We start from the raw sequence: 23,769 nt of genomic DNA on the forward strand, positions 1-23,769 counted from the left end.
AGATTCTTGTAAAGTGAGAAAAAATACTGGCTTGCAGGGTCATTCTGTGGTTTGTCTTTCTAGAAAAGTGTGTCAAAGTACTTTTCATCATTTGAGAATGTTACCACTACATTACTTAGAAATACGTAAGTTAGTAAGAAGATTGTACTATGTAAATAGTCTTGCATTATCTTTAAGTGAAAAAAATGCTGCTCTTTTGCATGGTTCCGTGTTGGATGTAAAAAAAGTTTGTGATGATATAGAGTTTTGTTTCTTTGATACTGAAAATGAGTGTAGAGAAATTGAGAGTCTGATAAGTATAGGTATTGAAGAAGAGGTGGAAGACAGTACTACTGACACGTTTGTAAAATAAATTACAAAGTTGAAGGTAGATTGTGGTGAAAAACTAAACTATGTATTTGTTGTCGACGTACTCGTGAAAGAAATCAAAATAGGAAAGTTGAAGTGTATTTAAAAAGTGAAAAGGAAAATAATGATAAGTGGGAGCAATTTGGTGCTTATTTGTTGGTGGAAGGTCGTTTTGACTTGTGTAGTGAACAACGTATTTGTAAAAATTGTCACAGAAAACTAGAAGAGAACAAAATGCCAGCTAGAGCTGTACATAATAACCTAGAGTTAGTAGCTATTACTCTGGAACTGGCAGATTTAAATACATATGAGTCTATTCTAATTTAATTGGTGCACCCGTTTCAGGATTTAGTTCGTATGGAGCCTAAAACCGGTAATTACCTCCCACAGTTTTGCAAAGAGGTTTAAAAGTAAGAGTTACGTATTTACCTTTAGATTTTAAGAAAAATGTTGAAACCCTTGGTGTGGAGAGAGATGAAACTGAACCTGTAGTTATTCTAGTTAATCGTGTACCAACAAAAAGTCATAAAATATGGCAAGAGTTAGTAGATGTCACCAAACTTCAAAAGGCTACATTATATCTTTTATAAAACAATATTTATTGTAAAAATGTATATGTGGAAGAATTATCTTTGGAAGATGATACGGAAATTTCAATTGGCCAAATCGAGAAAAGTGGACAACTCCAGGAGTGAAGACATTTACAAACATTACAGTATACATCCTCTAGATTCAAAAGAAGTTATTGGAAACAATATTGAATTATTCCAAATGAAGAAAGCAAAGGAAACTCCCAAGATTGTTTGGGAAAAAAGTTTAGAAGCTTGTTGTTTCCACAGATCTTCCCCACTGTAAAAGGTGGACGTTATTATAAATGACCAGTACAGATTCCAACAGCAGAATAGCGTACTACAAAATTTTACTCAGAGGATCCAAGATTTTGACAGTGTGTTCCATATTTATTTAATCTTCTGTTTAAAAGTGACTTGTCTGGACTTTCATATGCAGTGAACCACATATTAAAAACAGGAGTTCATCTGCAAAGGAATTCTTGGACAAAGTTCAATAAATTGATGATCATTTAGAATGTCTGTTAATTAATTTGATGGCATGGCAACGTGGTACTAATGAGCATTGGTATCGTTGTCAAGGGGAGAACCTAAAATGTATGTTAAGAAACTTGGGAACCCCTACATGTTTTGTTGCGCTTAGTTGTGCTAAATACACATAGGACGATTTACTTGAATTTCTACGAGAAGCAAATTCAAATATTAAAAACATTGAATTGAAGACAGCTGGAGAACTATGGGCCCTATGTAGGTAATCTACATTTACCGATTCTAAAATACCGAATTTTACCGATTCTGTATTTTAGAATCAGTAAATGCTATGTATGAAAGAATTCGGTAAATTTTACTGAATCAGTAAAATTCGGTAATTACCAATTCGGTATTTACTGATTCGGTAATTCCCATTCATTCCTATGGGCCTGGCGGCCCACAGGAATGAATGAGAATTACCGATTCGGCAAATACTGAATCGGTAATAGGGGGAAGACTTACAAGGGTGGCAGGGTGGCACATTGACACCCTGTTGCACCCCTGAATAGTGCATGGGTGCACATGTGGCTCATATACATGCCCTAAGGGCGTGTATGTCTGCCACATGGCACTTTTGGAAAAGCACAAATTTGCTTTTTCAAAGGTTTTCGATATTTACCACCAACTTGTAGTTGGTGGTAAATACCGAATCTTTAAATGAAAAATGCACTCACTTAAGTGCTCTCTACATTAGGGATTCAGCAATTTACCGAATCGGTATTTTAGAATTCGGTAATTTACCAATTACTTAAATTACCGTTCGGTAAATTACCGAATCCTTAAACATGCCTCCTACATCTCAAATTCCCAATACCGGTGGGTAACGGCCGAAATTCGGTAATTTCGGCCGTTAACAACCGGTATTGGGCTACCTACATTTGGCCCCAAGTTCCTTGGATCCTGTAAATGTGTGCAGATATTTTAATCACAGGTTTCAAGCTATGATGTCTTTTATCAGCAATAAAAATAATCTACCTCGTGGAGAAGTTACTGATTTCTTTTGGAGAAAGGAGTACCAATATATCAAACAAAGAAAGAGTGTCATGCGCAAAGAGGTCTCTGTTAGAGCACAGAGGCAAAGACTGTAAGAAATTCCCTTTTATGGACACAGTGGAAACCTTTTAGGGATTTATTGGAAGCCCTCACTCACCAACCTGAGACACATATCTTTTAACCATGTCTAAACTGACCAGCGAATAAAAAATTTTTTGGTTGGTACAGTCTTAGACATTTTCAACATCACTTTTCACATCACTGTCACAAAATCCAGCTCCGCAGTAATCTGGCATTGTAGCACACCAGGGAGGCATTCGGCTTCTCCTGGTGGGCCCGATGATGAAGCATGTCACCAACCAGGTTGGTGAGTGAGGGCTTCCAATAAATCCCTAAAAGGTTTCCACTGTGTCCATAAAAGGGAATTTCTTACAGTCTTTGCCTCTGTGCTCTAACACAGACCTCTTTGCGCATGACACAATTTCTTTGTTTGATATATTCAACCCGGGGGACTAAGAGTGCCTCCTACCCTCTCTCTCTAATTGTTTCCTAAGAAAGGAGTGCCAAGCCAGAGGTGCTCCTCATATACACATGCTATTATAGATCAAGGATGCACCTAAATTTGGAACAGATTCTGACGAAACTGTTTTGTCTTTCATTGAAGACTATGTTACCTGTGCAATTCCAAAAACAGGAAGAGAAAATAGCTTATGGCAACAAGTTTTACGGTTTAAAAGTGATCGATGTGGGAAATATTGTTGATGGAAATACAAGTCAAAGCGACCATTTTATACAAAATGTAGTTTTGGATTTCCACGTCCAGTAATTACAGGAAGAGTCAACAGTTTCATTTCAGCAGTAAGGCATACTATAACTTGAAATCTCCGAAGAATACTTATAATATAAAAAGAAGTGATGATTCAAAGTTTATTACTGACTACAATCCAGTGATTTTGATGATTGGAATGCAAATATTGATATCTAATACGTTGCAGATATTTTGATTGCTGTTGTCCTGTATGTTACCTCATATATAATGAAATATGAAAAGACAAAGTCGAAAGAAATGTGGGAAGAAATTTCACAAGTGAAGACTCTTAGTAACAAATGGTACAGCTTCAGTTCGAAGATGCTTTACCATTGAGAGATTGGATCCTATAAATGTTCGGATTGGTTGACCTCCTCAAGTTTATAGTCAAAGTCAAGAGGAATCATTTGGGTAAGTCTAGGTCTCGCTGCAATACAAAATTGAGTATTGAAATCTCTTCAATAAATTGAATATTTAGCATTGAATGAACTAGAAAGTACAGATATTGTTAAAACTAATATGTTGGATACATATAATCCAAAAAGGAGTCTATATCTGGAAAACATATGTCTCTATGAAGTACTGCAACATTACAACTTTAAGAGAAATGATACAGAAAATATAAGTGAAGAAAACTATACTGTAATTGGATTATTAACCGCAGACAACTCAGTTATGAAACTCCAGATAAAAGGGAATATTTCTATTTAGCACTTCTGCAACTCTTCAAGCCTTTTCGTAATGAAATGGAATTATTTGGAGATTTTGACTGCTATGAAGATTTTTTTAATGCATATAAAGATAATACTCAAAGCACAATTTACCCTACTTATCTACAAATGGTAAATAAAGAAATAGAACAAGAAACTATTATTGCAGCTGAAATAGCTAGAGAAAGTTATCAAGTTAGACAAACATCTACTGCACTGAGTCAAGATCCACTAGGACAAATAATCCTTGAAAATGAACCAGCAATAGCTATGAATGAAGTAGAAACTGCAATGCAAGAAGCACAACAGGTTATTATTGAGTTGGGAAATTTGAACAAAAAGAAATATATCAGCAAGTTACACAACAAATATAGCATGGTTTACTGCATGCAAATTAAGAATGCCAATGCACATCATTTACACCTATTTGAATGTATAGTAGTGGGCAAGCTGAAGCAGGAAAACGTTTCTTAATTCAATTTTTGACCAGTTATCTACACAAAGTCACTGAATCACATTTATCTTCTGTTATAACTGCTCCAACGGGGTTAGCAGCACATACCATTAACGGGAATACATTACATTGATTACTCATGCTACCAGATGAACATGGAATATGTTGGAATATCCAAGCTATCTGGAGAAGCTTGTTATGAAGTTTCAAGCGTACTAAAGAAAATTAACCTTCTGATCATTGATGAGGTGAGCATGGCCTCAAACTCAAAGCTGGCCTTTGTACATTTAAGAAAGCAACAGATTTTAAAAACAGATTATGATGTTTTATCTGGAGGAAAACATGTAATTGTATTCAGTGATCTACTACAACTTACTCCTGTGAAAAGACAACCAGTTTTTAAAACACTTGTCAATGAAGACACTGAGAAATCTTTGGAAAGTATTGGAAATGTGAACATTTGGTCTCTTTTTGAATATAAAGAACTTATTAAGAATATGCGACAAGCAAGTGATGAACATTATTGGAACATTCTTCAAATTATTAGAATTGGTGTTTTGATAAAACATGGCAAAGACATTTTACAAAGTCGGATACTAACAAACTTGTTTCCAAATGAAAATATTGCACCAGAAATAATGTACACAAGAATTGGAGAAAAGAAGTCTATAGTTTGCCTAATGCCAACACTGCAAGAATGTTCTACATTTAATTAAAGAACTTTTGAAACTGGAGAAACAACCAATAGTGAAAATGGAAGCCATTGATAAATTGGAATATGAAGTGGTTACTATTCTTCTCTCAGAGTTATTACAGTCAAAATTGGGTTCTTTGGAAAAGTCTGTATCTTAGACTGCTGACTTAGAAAGGACTTTATATGTATGTGTGAACTGTCAGGTAATATTGCGGCGTAATTTAGATGTTGAGAAAGGTTTAGTAAATGCAGCAATGGGAAAAGTTGTTGATTTTGTTAATTATCAGAAGAGAGACCGAACTGAATTTTTGAATGTTAAATTTGATCAGATTGAAGAGGTAATCACCCAACACAGTAATGCAATCACACTGGCACTACCCATGCACTCATTCTGCACTCATGTAATAATGCAAGCACTACCCATGCACACATGCAATCACCCAGGTACTACTCATGCACTCCTCCAATCATCCAGGTAGTATCCTTGCACTCATGCAATCACTCTGTGGTAAATATATTTTACCGATGCATTTTTTCCGTATAATTATCAATACAAGACAGCTCATTTAAATGAGAGGCAGAGACCGTGGTATCTGAGTCATACGGGCTTTAATGGATTAATCCTCAAGGATGGAGCATCATGTTCCATCACCTGTAAGGTTCAGGAAGGGACAGTCAACGTTTTATTAACATTACACAATATATATAGTAAAACTTTACAGTGAAACCAATACAGTAGGTGTAACAGGTGAAAAGAGAGAGATAAGAACACATGTGCGTAATAGGAGGCGTGAAAAAGAGGCGTACACCTGGGCGTGCACTGTACATGTCAGAGAAACGTAACAAGAAACGTCACATGTGGGTGGATGCATGGAAAAAGTTGCAGAATCAGCAGAAACCCTTCACCTGTATGCGCGCGCAACTAGCATGACGTGGAACTGGGGGAAACAGGGGGCTTTGACTTTAGCACTAGTGGAGGAGACTGGTGTCTGGGATGTCAGGGCAACCTGTACCTCTAACATATCTGATATCTCATGTTTGGAGGATGTAGTGTCTGAAGTAAAAGGTCTCTCGGGCAGGGGCCATTAGATACTGAATGCTAGTGTATGCTTACGTGTCTTGGTGCAACGTGCGGAGCCATGGGCCTACCATGGTAACGGGTTCAGTAAATCACTTGCAAGGAGGACGGGAAGGCCGGGCCCTTTTGCTCTGCAGCCGGGAATATGTTTACCTATTTCACTAGACTGGAATGTGTTTTCGAGGAGGCTGAGCAGATAACTGTAGGCAAAACATGACTTTGGCAGGCAGTCCAGGCCGAGCCGGGCACCGCTGCGCTGGCAGGAAGTAAGGCAGGGGTCAGGGATGCGTACAGCTTTCGGAGACAGGAGAGATGAGGCTCAGGGGCCTCGTTGAAGGGCCTAGCTCGACTGAGCCAGGAAACATGGAGAAAACGTGTGCAAGATTCAAAAGTGTACCATATAAAGACGTTGGCACCGTATGCCTAGAAGCCTTATTAGCGGGATTTCTTTACATGACTGGATAGCTAACATGTTAAGGATGGACGCAAATATATTTGCGTCTGTCTAGCATGTACAGAACAGAAGTTACACGACATACAAGGAACATGGGTGCATGGATAGGGTGCGAGTGGGGGACACATTAGCTACCTGAAAATTTCTATTACCTCATTCCCTCCTTGGACCCTACTACACCCTTTAGGATATATCTATTTTCATGAGACCATCTATCTGTTCATAAAGCATCATTTGTTCATCCTTTTTTATTCGGGAGCGGGAACGTGAACTTGGACGGGGAATACAAGCTGTGGTGCACAAGCCGCAAATCGCTGGCCCACATTGCAGACAGAGACAACAACTGAATACCATGACCAATATTATCCCTAGGAACGATAACAATTTCCATCCCCAGGCCGATATTACACTCCAGAACCAACCGGACCAAGTCCATGAGCCTGGATTCTGGTGTATCAGGTGAGCTATTTCATGAAGCCGGGTTATGGCCTTATACACGGATGGCGCGTTATTAGGAATAAACACGCAACAACTGGATCCGATGACTCTACAAGCCCCGCCCCTATCGGCCAGGATGACGTCAAGGACAAGGCGATTTTGAAGAACAACAAGTCTCATAGCAGACTGTTCCTCGGTCAAGTTACCTAAAGCAGAAGTAGTCTCGTTCACTACTGCTTCTAATGTTCTAGTCAATTTCCGAATTAGTTTACTATTTGAGACAGTGCCTATGAATGGAAAGAAGCCTTTATTGAAATCTATATATTGTTCTAATGTAGTTTCAGTCTGATGGACAATTGGGATCTTGATCTCCCTTCTATGTCTTACATGAACGAGATATGGATTTCTGTGATAATCAGGTGGGGCTAGGAAAACAGGTGGCAATAGGAACGCAATATAACACGTCCCATCCCAATCCAATGGCAGACGTACATAGGCTGTCTGCCCACATATGAAATAAGAATGGCGGGAAGCTTTGAAAGTAGACTTTCCTTTATCACTGAATTCGACAACATTATTACAATCACTGTGTCCTAGATGTACTGAACCAATCTTTCTGACGCATAATTCACCTTTCACTGGCAAAACTGTAATAGACGGCAAGTCCGAATTAGTCTCAGACTGCACATTCAGGATCATGAGGTTAAGTGTAAAATTACCTAATCCATACACTTCATTTTCTAGGTCGGTCCCTGTCCTTCGGGGAAGACCTTCTTGGTCTGGGAAACATATTTTATTCATGACTGTATTCAAGTTCCCCCATATCCAATTGCCTTGGGAAACCGTGGACTTACTATCTAGGGAAGACATTAAAGTAAACCATGCACCACACGAACCATTATGCGTGAACGGATAAGGAAAGAGGGGCTGAGCTCCCTTGTACTTCTGATAGGGAGGGAGTCGGCCACATACCCAGCAATTAGTGGCATTGCTGTTTTGGTGTGAATGGTGTAACATACGGATGAATGTATTGTTGCGCATAGCTAAACGATAGGACAGTTCATGTGGGGGCAGGTCACTAAAAGTGTGCTCCACAGTGTCATTAGAGGAAGCATATACATGTGAATCAAGAGGAAAATAAACGTGTAACATTAAACTTGCGCGTATAATCGTAAGACTCAGAAGAAACATTGAAATCAAGGCAATTATGCATCCGCTGTGCAAAACTTTACAATGTTTGGCTCTTTTCTCGTTAAGCCTATCTCTCTGACTACTTAGGTCTATTCTATACATGTCAGAAACCTGTCTAACCGCTTCACCCGAGGGGGACTTAAACAATTAAACGCTGTCTGACTTACTAGACCTCAACTTGGCACGATACTCCTCTTGGGGAGTTTTCTCTAGCAGGGGGAGTTTAGAGTCAGTTTTCATAAGTGGGCAGTCCTTAATCGGAGCTTCTGGACACAGTCCGTGAATTTTTTTTATATGGCTTGAATGCAGCCATCCCTTTCTTCCTTCCAGCTTGACTGCAGTTCTTGTGGACATCAACACCAATTTGGGCTGTTTCCATCTGGGTTCCGGCGGACTTTTCCGGTCGAAGTTCCTCACGAGGACCAAGTCACCAGGGCGGACTTCATGCGGCTTTACTTGGGTGTTGTCTGGAAAGGCAGCTGCGACCTGTGAACGACAAGATTGTAGTGCAGACATCAAGGATGCCAAGTAATCTGTCAGCATAAAACTGTCAACATCAGTTACTTTACGGGGCATAGGCGTCCCCCACATATTCGGAGGCCTACCAAAGACCACCTCATACGGGGATAGCCCTGTCCTAGAATGAGCTACCATTCGCAAATAAAAGAGTGCAACTGGCAAGGCAACTATCCAATCTACACCTTTCTCTGCACATATTTTAGCTAGACGTGTTTTCAGGGTCTGATTATGTCTCTCTATGAGACCTGCGGCTTCAGGATGTCGGACACAGTGGAACTTCCACTGGTAACCTAACAGGAGTGATACCTGTTTCATAAGCTCGGACGAGAATGGCTGTCCATTATCAGAGTACACGACACGGGGCAAACCGTACCGTGGGAAAAACTCACATACCAGCTGTTTGGCAGTGGTTGCAGCAGTGTAATCAGGGACTGGATATGCTTCTGTCCATCGGGAATGAGCACATACGACTACGAGGACATACTTGAATCCTCGGCATCTGTCCATCTGGATATAATCCATCTGGAGGACTTCAAAAGGATGGTCAGGAGGATGAAATCCACCCTGTTCCACGGGAACACCTTTTCCTGGATTGAACTGACAACAGATCATGCAAGTACGCACTTTCTGTTTTGCGGCTGCTCGTAAATGTTTGTTGTACCAGAGATTCAGTAAACTATCTAACATGGCTTTCTCTCCTAAGTGCGCTGGACTATGTGCTGTGTTAATGATGATTTGAACCATAGAGTCGGGGAGGAACCATGTGGCCCTTCCCTTCGTCATCCATCCCTGATCTGTTTGGATCCCTCCTTGTTCAGTCCATTTCTTGATTTCGTCTGGTGTTGCATGTGTCTGTATGTCGAGTACATCTAGAATGGGATCCTTAACTGTCAGGCAATGTGTCAGTGTAGATACTTCAGTCTTGGTCATGTCAGTCGGAATGTCTGTCTGAGCTGTGAGTTTGGCTGTTCGATCTGCCTGGTCGTTACCCTGGGAAATAGTGTCGGTGACTTTAGTATGTGCTTTGCATTTCATGATGGCTATGGCTGTAGGCAAGTGTATTGCTTCTAACAGAGCTTGAATGAGGGGACCATGCTGGATCTTGGTACCATGAGAAGTTAAAAATCCTCTCTCTTCCCAAAGAACTCCGAAGTCGTGTACGACTCCGAATGCATACTGTGAATCTGTGTATATGTTTACTTTCTTGTTCTTGGCTAGAATACATGCTTGGGTCAGAGCAATGAGCTCTGCAGCTTGAGCAGATAGTGTGTCAATACGGTGTGTTTCTATGATTTCAGTTTCAGTGGTCACTGCATATGCGGCCACTAACTCTCCTGTGCTTGTTCTCATACATGAACCATCCACGTAAAGTGTCAGGTCCGGGTCGGTCAGTGCAATGTCTGTCAAGTCCTGTCGGGGCTTTGTCACTGTGTTAATGACCTCTACACAGTCATGTGGTGCTGGATCTGTTGTACTCGAGGGTAACAATGTGGCAGGGTTAAGTATGTTGCAGCGTCTGATTTCTATGTGTGGCTGGAACAGTGTCAGTTCATAACCTGTCAGTCGTGCTATGGTCAAGTGCTGAGTCTGGGTTCGGTTCAAAAGAACTTCCACGGAATGTGGAACCTGTACTGTCAGAGGATGTCCTAACACTATTGAATCGCTTTGTCTGATAGCTAGAGCTGTCGCTGCAACTGATTTTAAGCACGCAGGCAGAGCCTGGGCTACTGGATCCAATGTACTAGAAAAATAAGCACAAGGCTTATGGTGTCCTGCCTGATCTTGTGTGAGAACGGATAATGCTGTGCCTTCGCGTTCTGTGACAAAAAGTGTAAAAGGTTTACTGTAACATGGTGTCGCTAAAACAGGTGCTTGACATAAAGCCTTCTTCAAGTCATTAAAAGCTTGTGTATGTTCCTGAGTCCAAGGGAGGACAGTCAAATTCGCTGCCTCCTGGGTTGTCAACTGTATGAGTGGTTTGGCTAGAAATGCATACTGAGGAATCCATTGTCTGCAGTATGAAGTGAGGCCAATAAAGGCCCGCACTTCCTTTTTTGTCTTGGGTTGTGGCAGATGTGCAATTAACTGGATACGATCTGGTGTCAACTGTCTACCCCTCTTGGACAGCAAGTGTCCAAGGTATACCACTTGCTGGGCACAGAATTGGAGCTTCGAAGGGGACACTTTGTGCCCCTTTTCGGCCAAGAAATACAAGACTGTCAGTGACGCGCGCTCACAGTCACGTTCGGTCCGTGCCGTGATCAGTAGATCATCAACATACTGTAGTAGAGCAGTGTCAGTAGGCATGTGAATACTGTCTAGTTGTCATTTCAGGGCCTGACTGTAAATACTAGGACTTTCCGTGAACCCTTGAGGTGCACGTGCAAATTTGAAGCTTCAGCCATTTAAACAGAATCCGAAAAGGTATTGGCTTTCGGGATGAATGGGGACGCTAAAAAAGGCGTTCTTAAGATCAATTACAGTAAAGAACGCAGCTTCGGAATCAATGGCAGTCAATAGTGATGAAATATCTGGGACCACTGGGTACTGTGGTACTATACACTTGTTGAGCTCGCGAAGATCAATCACCAGCCTGTAGACTGGAGGAGCATTTCGGTCAGTACGTTTAAGAATCGGAATGATTGGAGAATTACATACATTGGAGTCAGTTTCTACAACTACTCCTTGGGCAATGAGTTTGTCAATAATTTTCAGTAAGGCTGCTACAGCCTCAGGGGGCAATTTATATTGTCGGATACGGGGTAGTATAACACCTTGCTTGAGTGTGACACGATAAGGAGTAATGTGCATACAACCTACATCAGTTGGACTTTGCGCCCATAAATGCAGTGGAACATTTTTCAATCTGGCATCAAAATCTCTCAATACATAATGACCCTTAAAGTCACGTAAAAACAATCTCACTCCCTCTGGAGAACAACATATAACAGCTCCCAGAGCTTTCAGTGTTTTAATACCAAGCAGATTTTCGGGACATGATTTCGTAAGCAATAAATCTGTAGTACGGGACAATGGACCAACTGCAAGGGGAACTGGCTTTGATACTTCGTTAACAATAGGCTTTCCTGAAAATCCAAGGGAAACATTCTGTGAGCCTGAGAGGGGTGCCCCTGGAACCTCGTCATGACTAATGGTAGTTCTGCTCGCCCCTGTGTCAATCAGAAATTTTCTGTCTTTCCCTAATACCTGACTATGTACATAGGGACCATCTTGATCTACAGGAACCTCGATAAGGGGCAAGCCAACTTCCCTCTCTAGGCTGTTTCATGTGTACTGCTGATAATCGGGGTAGTCGGACTGTGCATACTGGTACATTTGCTGAGTGACATGTTGTGTTGCGGCAATGGGTTGGGGTTGGGGTACAGCTACTGTCTGTTGTTATACAATCTGTGGAGGTTGCGTATTCTGTGGAATATTCCGTGAAACGTGTTCTGGTCTAGGCGGACGTGGTTTTTCTTTCGTTTTGCCTGTAGCAATATTGTGTCTGAGAACGGCACATTCATTTATGAAGTGACCTGGCTGCTTGCAATAATTGCAATTTCCTTTAACAGGACCTGTAGGATGACTAGTCTGTGGGTTCTGCGTGTTACCCCTCTTCTGACCATCTCCTGGAACAGACTGGGCAACTAATACTTTCATTTTCGTGTCTTTCATACGTCTCTGTTCATGATCGTGTTCCTCTCTGATTCTGTTCTGGTGATACTGTAACATCTGTCACATTTGGGAAGGCGTATTAGCTTGCCATGTACTCTCGACTTTCAATACTCTGTTCTTAACCTGGGGTAAGGAATTCTCTACTAATTTGGTCACGAAAAGATGTGGATATGACTCGCTGCTTGTTTTCAGGCCACTATTGATAATAAAACATTTCTCGAATCTAGAATAAAAATCACTAGTGTCTTCGTCTTGTTTCTGTTTGCAGGCTGAGATCGCATCCCAGTCTTCTTTTTTAACTGTCAATAATCTAGGCAAAACCTGTACTAATAATCCTGGTAGTGCTTTAACTTTGTCCCCAAGACCTAAACCTGGGGTACGTCCCTTTTCCTCGTCTTCTAATTCAGTCCAAATAATCTTTTTATTTCCCACCTCCCATTCTTTTTCTTTCAATTTTTCGTAAATCCCTGCTGGCAACAATACTTTTAACATTTTAAGAATGTCGGAATACGTGTAATCTCCCATCAGTAACATGTCTTTTAATTCACGGTGGAAACCTGCAGGGTCTTTATCGTGACAAGGTACTATTTTCTTCATTTCCAATAATTCCATTTTGGTCAAAGGAGTGTATACAAATACGCGTTGAAGCGTATTCCCTGTCTGAACTGGATGGACTTCTCGTAAGGGATTCTGTCTGTCTAGTTGAAAAGACTGTCTTACTGGAGGTGGAACAGGAACGAAATGTGGAGTCAGGAAAGTTCTGCATTTGTGACGTTGTTCTAGAATGATATCAATTAAATCAGTACCTAGGCCTCTCCATCTTCTCAGGAGTAAGTCTTGCAATGTATTATACAATGGACCTGGATCAGATTGTTGGTTTTCATATAGTGTGATGAGATGTTGGATCATGTATATACCAGCTAGTCGCTGTTCTTCTGGAGTAAGGCTCAAAAATGTTTGCGCTACTAAATCATCTTTATATATACTGTCATTTCCAGCCCATTGGACTGCTGACCGGGCTAGTTCCTGATCACACATGGTATTGAGTTCATGATAACCTATTCTTTCTTTCAGTATTTTATCAGTACCTTGAAAAACATGTTCAAGAGAACATTGTTCTGGTATCGGGGAAAGGAAACGTTTCTTGTTTTCTAGACGAATGGGTCTGTCAAAAGATCTGTCAAAAGAATACTGTTTAGGGAGCTTCACTCTACCTACGTACGCTATTGTACCATTATTTCCTGCTTGATGATCTATTTCTTCCTCCTCTGAGGACTCATTCTTGTCTGACTCGGCTTCCCTATCAGCCTTCTGTCTGTCATGTATTGTAACTATTTCTTTACGGATCTTTCTGGACATGGCATCTATACAATTCTGTTTATCATGTTTACAGTCTGCAATATTTTGACTCCATTTTGTCAGTACATCCATCTCTTCTTTGACAACTCCTGGCCGATCTTGTTCCCTTATCAGACAATTTATCATAAATCGTAATATTAAACCTTGTGTCTCAGCTTTCTGATATGCCATGGCTTCACGAATACATTCTGGTCTCTCCCCCGTTCTAATAAAATGATATATGTTGTCTAGGTGGCTTGGCATTTCTGGTAATAGCATCAAATAATCTGTAACACGTCGTAGACGTAATGAGGCTAACATCATGTCTCCTTCCTTGCCAGGTACTGGATCATATCTGCAATCGGTAATGTACTGTCTAAGCTTTTCATATGTCATCGCTTTCGGAGTACGCTGTGTTGCTAATTCTCTCATTGTCACTCGACGTAACTGTGGCGGGGTGTGAGGGTGACCTCCTACGGCACCTCCTGAAGCAGAACTATGAGCATGACTTGACGTCATGGCATGTGGGAAAGGTACATGTAACGGGGACTGACTCTGGGTCGCATCTGTCACAAAAGGATTGAGAGGACCAGTAGTAGGGGGACCAGTAGCAGTAGCAACAGCAGTAGGGGAAGTGACAATAGGCGCAGGAAGCGAGTCTTGACGTGGAGGGGTCGTGACTTGAACAGTGGGTTGGACAGTCGGAGCAGGTTGCTGGACATTATTAACGGGAAGTACGGGTACATTGGTATATGCTGGAGCTACATCATCTAAATAGGAAGAAAGAAAAATGTCTGCTGCGGTCCGTTTGTGACGGAGTTTAGTCGGAACCAATGGGGGTGGCAAGTTACTGGGTACTTCCGGGGTCGCCTTAGGCAGGCCCTCGGCAAGGACTGGATACATGCCTGTAATGAGTGCATTTCTTTGACGGTCTAATTGTTCTAATCTGACTTGTTCTCCTTCTTCTAGTAACTCTTTTTCTCTGGCTTTTTCAGATTCTTCTCTACTTTCTCTGTTTTTCTGATTTCCTTTTCTGTCCTTCTATGCGATTCTTTACGCCACAATTCTATGGCATCTTTCTGAGATTGTCTGGCTTTCTTTTTCCACAACGCTTCTTCTACTCTCATAATGCAATCTGCATCCCATGTCCCTGAGACCGGCCATCTAAACTTCTCTTCCAAATTCTTGGTGTAATCCACCCATAAGTCTGAATACAACACAGCCTCTAAGCCATGTTTGTGGTACATAAAATATCCTGGAGTGTCCCTAGGCGGGACAGGAACTGCTTCTTCGAGTATCCCTTTCCTAGTACTTATCTGCCGTAATTTTGAAAACAGCGGCATGGCTGGAGTGAGTCGGACGTGAACAAGATAAACACGATAATAAACAGCAAACAATCATTCACACCACAACATTGAAATACATTAAAAACATGCCGGACTGAAATTACCTGGAACACAAAAAACACATATCCTGAAAATCTCGAGATAATACTGAATGACTAGATGTACTGCTAAAACAGTACAGACCGGTCTCATAAGAGACACGTCGGACCGTATTCACCTAAGTGAACACATCAGGACCAGGTCTGTGTACCCAAACCTGTCTTTACCGGGCACAAATTAATGAACCCGTCTAGATGCGTTCCCAACAACGGTACTCACCGGGAAGCAAGAAACTGAAGGCCTCAGAAACTGGACTGGACTGGACTGGACTGCTACGACATCTGATTGTGACGCATCACGCTACCACGCATGCGCTTCGGAACAGGTGGGCCTCTGGACACCTCGGACCTTGCTCTCTCGACTAGGGCTCTGGTCGGGATCCTCCGCATTCCTCACCGCCTCGTCTGGACGCCGGACCGCAGTCTCCGTCTCCCTCGTGGGCCCGAGGGAAGATAGCAGGAAAAACCCGCAAACGTGCACGGTTTCCGTCGGGGCTGTAGAAGGGGTCAAAGGCCGCGTGACTTCACCGGCGAGTGGGGAAGGGGGGGTCCCTGTTCAGGCGCCAAATTATGTGGTAAATATATTTTACCGATGCATTTTTTCCGTATAATTATCAATACAAGACAGCTCATTTAAATGAGAGGCAGAGTCCGTGGTATCTGAGTCATACGGGCTTTAATGGATTAATCCTGTAAGGTTCAGGAAGGGACAGTCAACGTTTTATTAACATTACACAATATATATAGTAAAACTTTACAGTGAAACCAATACAGTAGGCGTAACAGGTGAAAAGAGAGAGATAAGAACACATGTGCGTAATAGGAGGCGTGAAAAAGAGGCGTACACCTGGGCGTGCACTGTACATGTCAGAGAAACGTAACAAGAAACGTCACATGTGGATGGATGCATGGAAAAAGTTGCAGAATCAGCAAAAACCCTTCACCTGTATGCGCCCGCAACTAGCATGACGTGGAACTGGGGGAAACAGGGGGCTTTGACTTTAGCACTAGTGGAGGAGACTGGTGTCTGGGATGTCAGGGCAACCTGTACCTCTAACATATCTGATATCTCATGTTTGGAGGATGTAGTGTCTGAAGTAAAAGGTCTCTCGGGCAGGGGCCATTAGATACTGAATGCTAGTATATGCTTACGTGTCTTGGTGCAACGTGCGGAGCCATGGGCCTACCATGGTAACGGGTTCAGTAAATCACTTGCAAGGAGGACGGGAAGGCCGGGCCCTTTTGCTCTGCAGCCGGGAATATGTTTACCTATTTCACTAGACTGGAATGTGTTTTCGAGGAGGCTGAGCAGATAACTGTAGGCAAAACATGACTTTGGCAGGCAGTCCAGGCCGAGCCGGGCAATGCTGCGCAGGCAGGAAATAAGGCAGGGGTCAGGGATGCGTACAGCTTTCGGAGACAGGAGAGATGAGGCTCAGGGGCCTCGTTGAAGGGCCTAGCTCGACTGAGCCAGGAAACATGGAGAAAACGTGTGCAAGATTCAAAAGTGTACCATATAAAGACGTTGGCACCGTATGCCTAGAAGCCTTAATAACGGGATTTCTTTACATGACTGGATAGCTAACATGTTAAGGATGGACGCAAATATATTTGCGTCTGTCTAGCATGTACAGAACAGAAGTTACACGACATACAAGGAACATGGGTGCATGGATAGGGTGCGAGTGGGGGACACATTAGCTACCTGAAAATTTCTATTACCTCAACTCAGGTATTTTTTCTATTTTTACCAGTATATGTGGTTCCGTAAGAACCAGTTTGTTTTGTTTTCAAACAATTTGTTAACTTTTTTCTTTTTGTGGGTTTTTTTGACTTTTTTTAAGCAAAGAAAAATGGAAGACGGCAAAGGAATTGCTAAAGAAAGAAAAAGGAAAACGAAATTTGGGAGAACATTATAAAAAAAAATTACGTTTATGTGCTTTGATTGTATTGGTGACAATATCAATGCACTGCTCCCCGATGCACAGTTTTGCATCACATTTTTTGCAAACTATGGACACTTCCAACAGCTCTGGAACAATATGAGGTCTTGGTGCTGCGGTATGTGCTTGAGAAGATATAGAAGGGGCATTAAGGTCTTGTTCTGCCACTTCATTCTGCTGTCTGAGTGTCTATTCTCTTACCAGGTGTAAGGGAGGCATAATCTCCAACTGTTTTTTCATGCTAGATGTCCGGCATGAATATTTTTTTCCGAGCCTCTTTATAAGAGTTTTTTTACAGGTGGAACACGTGACTTTGCTTGCATTTACTTTTTTTTCTCCCTCTGGCACAGTAAAGAATGCCCATACCACACTTTCTTTCCTCTTCTTCACTGGCTCCATGATATCATCGTCCTCCAGTTCCAATGTCAATCTCTAGATGACATAATTGTAAAAAAAGTCAAGCAACACACAAAATTGAAAGAATTAGGAATGGTACAACAAGCAGGTCATGGCAGCAAGACAGACAAATAATGAGAGGAACATAACAAGGATGGATCCTCCCTCTTACAGAATGAAAATAATTTAAACCTATCATGTGCTTTCTTTTTGTGGTCACATGAAGTCGTGTACAGTGCGCGCACCTGTGGCTTACACATTGCGCACCCGCAAAATATTGAATACATAATTATAAACTATAAATATTTTTAAAAGCATATTAGTGAAAGTGCTTATTCAAATATGATATTTTAACTTTCTAAAGTGATATTTCAAACTTTGAAAATATGCTGAAATTGCGATCCCGGCGTGATCCAGGAGTGACCCCGGAAATACATGTAGGGCGCGGCCGCGCACCATACTTGCAGACGTCGCGCACTCAGTTAATTTCGTATCGTTAATAGTACACTAAAAAAACTGTTTATAAATTGTTTTTAAAATTGTATTTGTCAAACACTTTAAGCAAAACTTATATTTATAATTTCCACAATATTTTAAACTTTTGAATTTACACCGAAGTCGTGACTCGAGCGCGACTTCTGAAATGCGTGCCAACAGGAATTGCGCACTTTTAATCCACACACCCAAAAATATAATAGTAGCTTGTACATGTCCTACCTCTGTAGGCATGGTTAGTAATTAGCATTTAAAAAACCTTTGAAATTCACTGAAAAACCATAGGTTTAGGGACGTTATAGTTAGAGATTAGCATTTAAAATCCTTTGAAATTCACTGGAAAAACCACAGGTTTCAGGGCCGCTGTAGTTAAAAATTAGCATTTAAAAAACCTTTGAAATTCACTGGAAAAAAACATACGTTTCAGGGACGTTATAGGTAAAATTAGCTTTTAAAAAACCTTTGAAATTCACTAAAAAACACAGGTTTCAGGGACGTTATAGTTAGTTGGACATTTCAGTCATATAAAACCAGAGAAATTCAGCTGTTATAGTTAGTTGAGCTAACTATAACTCGCGCACCAGCAATGCACTGCTGATGATGTCACATATTACCTCATTCATGACATTGTCAATGACATCACTGATGACATCTCAAATGACATCACTGATGACATCACTGATTACATCATCCATGTGATGATCTGATGCACATCCACACATCCTAATATAATCTTTGCTACACCCGCTCTAAAATACAATATACTATCATTTTCAAAATCATAGACACACCAATACCAGTTATTACATACCCACTCACTGATTCATAGGTCCATACACATATCCACTCCCTCACGCATACAGTCACTCATACATGCAGTCACTCATCAATACAGCACTATCAATACAGCACTATCATATGCACCTATGCAGGCACTCACACACCGCCACTCATCCATAGAGTTACTCACACACCTAGTCAGTCAGGCAAAGAATTAATCACACTCCCATTTACTCACCTATGCAGTTATACACATACCACCTCACTTATTCACACAGATGCTAACAGATACTTACTCTCTTATACAATCACTGATATAAGCACACATCATCCATACAGTCACTCTCACAATCACTCACTCTCACATACAGTCATGTATATACTCCAACACTCACATATACTGCCTTTCACATATGTAGTTACTAGTTACTCACATATGTACAACTGAGACATCTATTCACTCATCAACACACCCAGATACACACTCACTCACCCATACAAACCAACACATACACCCACTGAATCACCCACTCGTACATCTATGCACAGAGTCACACACCTCCCACCCACCCACACAAACACTCAGGCACCCATACAGATACTCTGACAAACAATAAAAAACCCATATAGACACTCAATGAGCTACTCACCAACCCATGCAACTGCTTACACACCAACTGACTAATACAGATATTTACACACTTTAGTCACTAACCCATGCATTCATCAAGACACGTTTAATCACTCACTGTGTGGTGTCTGTGTGGGTGGATGGGGGGTATGTGACTCTGTGCATAGATGTGTGAGTGGGTTATTCACTAGGTGCATGGTTTCAAGAGTGCATCTGTGATGGACTGCATGGGTGGGTGAGTGTGTGAATGGGTGTGTTTGTGAGTGAATGTATATCTCAGTGGTACATGTGTGAGTAGCTACATATGTTGAAAGGCAGTAGATATGTGTGTTAGAGTATATATATGGCTATAAGTGAGAGTGTGTGATTGTGAGAGTATCTGTATGGATGAGTGTGTGCTTATATCAGTGATTGTATAAGAGCGTAAGAATGTGCTAGTATGTGTATGAGTAATTGAGCTGGTGTGTGTATAACTGCATAGGTGAGTAAATGGCAGTGTGATTAAATATTTGCATGACTGACTAGGTTTGTGAGTACCTCTATGGATGAGTGGCAGTGTGTGAGTATCTATATAGGTGTATGAGTGCATATGAAAGTCCTGTACTGAGTGACCATAAGAAGGAGTGAGTGTGTAAACCTAAGAATCAGAGAGTGGGTATGTAGTTATTGCTTTTGGAGTATCTATGGTTTTGAGAATGGCAGTCTGTAATTTAGAGTGGCTATATGAAATGTTATATTAGGGTGTGAGAAGATGAATCAAATTATCAAATGGTGGTGCGTTTTAAGTTTGCCTAATAAGTCCCCTTGAATCCTCAGGGTCCCTGGGGTCCAACTAGCCCACGAGGTACCTCCAGTAAGCATCCCAAAGCTGCAATGTAGAGAGGTGTAAAAAGGCGAGTGGCCTGGACCACCTCTCTGCATCCCAGCTCTGTGGCGCTTACTGGAGGTATCTGGTGGGCTAATTGGCCCCAGGGACCCCAGTATTGAAGGGGAAATAATTCCCCAATTGAAAACGCGCCACAGGGTGCGTTTTCAGAGTGTTGGTGGGAGGGAGCGGGGTCTATGACATGATCGCGATGTTTTTAAAAATAATTTTGGGTGAAGGGGGCTTTGTGGACCCCCTTCTTTTTACTCTTTTTGGGCCCTGGGGACCCCATCCCCAGGGCCTTACCCCCATTAAAAAAAAGTAAATATGAACCCCCCCTCCCTTGGCCAAATCCGGCCCGGGGACACACTTTTTTTTTGTTTTATGGAGGGGGCTGCGTGGCCCCTCTCCTGAGGCCCCTATTGGCCCTGGGGACCCCATCCCCCGTGGCCGGCCTGTATAATTTTATTTTTTGTGGAGGGGGACTGGGTGGCCACCCTCTCGGGCCACTTCAAGTCACAGTGACCCCATCCCCCGGGGCAGGTCCTACCCATTGGGGACTGTGGGGGGAGCCCCAATGCCCCATGCATCCTGTAGGAGCCGGCATTGCTTTTTCACATGGGGAGCTGCTGACATGCAGCTCCCCGTGTGGAAAACCATTCTGCTTTGCTTCATGGAAGTGAGAGCAGTTTTCCCTCCTCTCGCTTCAATAAAGCTAAGCAGTTTGCAATGACAGGTGCCGGTCTGGGGGTTGGCGGTCCCCAGGGCCATGAAGGGCACTCTAACACACTTCAGTGTACCACGCTTCACTATACACCACTGCACTGTATGGTATTCCCCTCTATGCTGTTCAACTGTATGACACTCCAATATACACTACTCCACTGCATGCTGCTACACTGTATGCCAGTACACTCCACTCTATTTCACTTTATTAAACTCCACTGCACAACACTGCACTCTATGCTATTTCTATCAGTGCCACTCCACTGTATGCTGCTCTAATGTAAGCTAATCCACTGTAGGCCACTCCACTGCATGTCACTGAACTTTACACCACCCTACCTTACCCCATACCAATCTATGCCACTGCACTATACTCCACTCTACTCTGTGCCACTACACTCTACGACAATGCATTGTACGCTATTACACTGAAAATTACTCCATTCTCTACCTCTCCACTGTATGCCACTCCACTCCACGCCAATCCACTCAACCCCATTACAGTCTACCCAATTCCACTGTACCACACTCTATTCTACACTACTTCACTGTGCGATATTATACTGTATGCGTCTCCACACTAAATCACTACACAGTATGCCAGTAACAGTCAACGTTACTCCACTCTACACCACTCCACTGTACCCTACTCAATTGCATCTCACTAACTCTTCCCCACTACACTGTACCCTTCTCCCCTCTGCAAAACTCCATTCTACTGTATTCCACTCTACACAATCCAATCTACGCCACTCCACTTTATGCTACTCCAGTCTACGCTATTCCACTGTACACCACTACACTGTACCTCACTTCAATCTACACCACTCTACTGTTTGCTACTCCACTGTATGCCACTCTACTCTATGCTGTTACACTCTATGCCTCTGGAAAAATGAGCACTCCTAAACATCCTGTTACAGCATCTATTGTACAGAGGAAAGTCGCAGTCTCCGCTCCCCCTGGCAATAAGGGTGGTGCTGCGGAGCTGGGAGAATTCATTGGCAATGATGGGAAGGAAATGAAAACTCACAGCACAGACCCCTCTATGAGTACAACAGCAATGCACCAGGTGGTAGAGCTGGCAGGTTTCTCTAAATGGGATGCAATAGTTATAACACTGAGTACTTAAACCGTATTGTGCACATGTTCGTGCTTAGACTGGTAACCAGGAACTGAGTACACTCAGAACGAAAGAAAGAAGGGTCTAGACTGGTGCCTAATTAGTGAAAAGACGGTGTATAATGCTCCAAAAATATGCAGAAATCTGGCAGGGATGGGCAGACTACAAGGGTATTGCCATCTGATAATCATATGACTGCAATGGATATGAAAATTCAACCCTATATTGGTCTGGAACACTGACACTTATACTGTCTTGAGAATCCCATTCCTTTCTACGTACATGGTACATATACATACAGTTTGTCGGGGGGGGGGGTTAATGGAGGATACGCAGGGATAAATGCACTTTGTTATATGGTCACCAAATTGTATTGTTTCGCAATGATATCATTAACCCAACATATAAATCAAGAATACAAGCTTAAAAAAATGTACCTCACTTTTAAAAATGAGAAGAAACATTCAAAATTGTAAACCACTGTTCACAAATTATAAAGATGTTTTACTTATTGTGAAAAATGTACTAAAATGTTGTTAAAATGTAACAATAAAAGTTCTTATGTGTATGAATATATATTTTAAAATGTATACATATACATTAAATAAATGTTCCAAAAATATAAATAAAATTCACAAAGTGTGTTATGTTCCTTTATTAGTTTGAAAAATAAAAATATTATTTAATGTATGTGAGAAATGCTGAACAGACTATGGCAGCCAGCGACCTAAGTGCTGTGATTCCTAACAGTCACTATATATAAGTAATAGAACAATTGCCCAACTCTTATGTTAGCTACCATCAGTTGCATATTAGAAACATTTATATATTAGTGAGAGGCAACAGAGAAAAAAATCTTCAAGACGATATGACAGTAGAGATCAATGTAAGTTAGACAAAAAAGATCCTCTGTCAACATATGTTCTTTTTATTCATTCCTCATTTCACATGTAGGTAGATAATTGCTTTGCCAACATGTTTTGCCCACATACAGCTTACTCAAGGCATCCAGGAGTGCCAAGCAAGGGTCACCAGTTCTAACACACCCTAGCAACGCTCAGTCATTCTGATTTTTGTACATACTCTGTAGTCTTAGGATCCCAACGTATCCCTCACAATGGTACGTGTGGCTGTTTGAGTCAGGAACATTGAGCACTCCAACTGTGTTGTGCACATGTTCGTGCTTAAACTAGTAACCAGGAACTAAGTACACTCAGAATGAAAGTAGTGAGACGTTCAATGCCAACTCCAATCTAAGCCATTTAGGGGAACGCATTGCAATCTAAAGGTATTACATTGACCATGCCCTGTCCATTCTAACCCATTTTTGGGAAGGTGCTAGAAACTAAATGGGTTATGTATATTATTTGCACCACATTCTAAACCATTTTGGGCAAGGTGTTGAACACCAAACGGGTTACATTTAATCTTTCTATTCCAATTTGAACCATTTTCAGGAAGGAGCTGAACACTAAACTTACTAAATATACTATTTCCTCTCAAATCAAAACTACTTTGTGGATGGTGTTGGACACTAAAGAGGATACATCTACTACTCCCACACCA

The sequence above is a fragment of the Lissotriton vulgaris genome, chromosome 6 (genome assembly GCF_964263255.1).
Source record: "Lissotriton vulgaris chromosome 6, aLisVul1.2, whole genome shotgun sequence".
In the NCBI taxonomy this organism is placed as follows: domain Eukaryota; kingdom Metazoa; phylum Chordata; class Amphibia; order Caudata; family Salamandridae; genus Lissotriton; species Lissotriton vulgaris.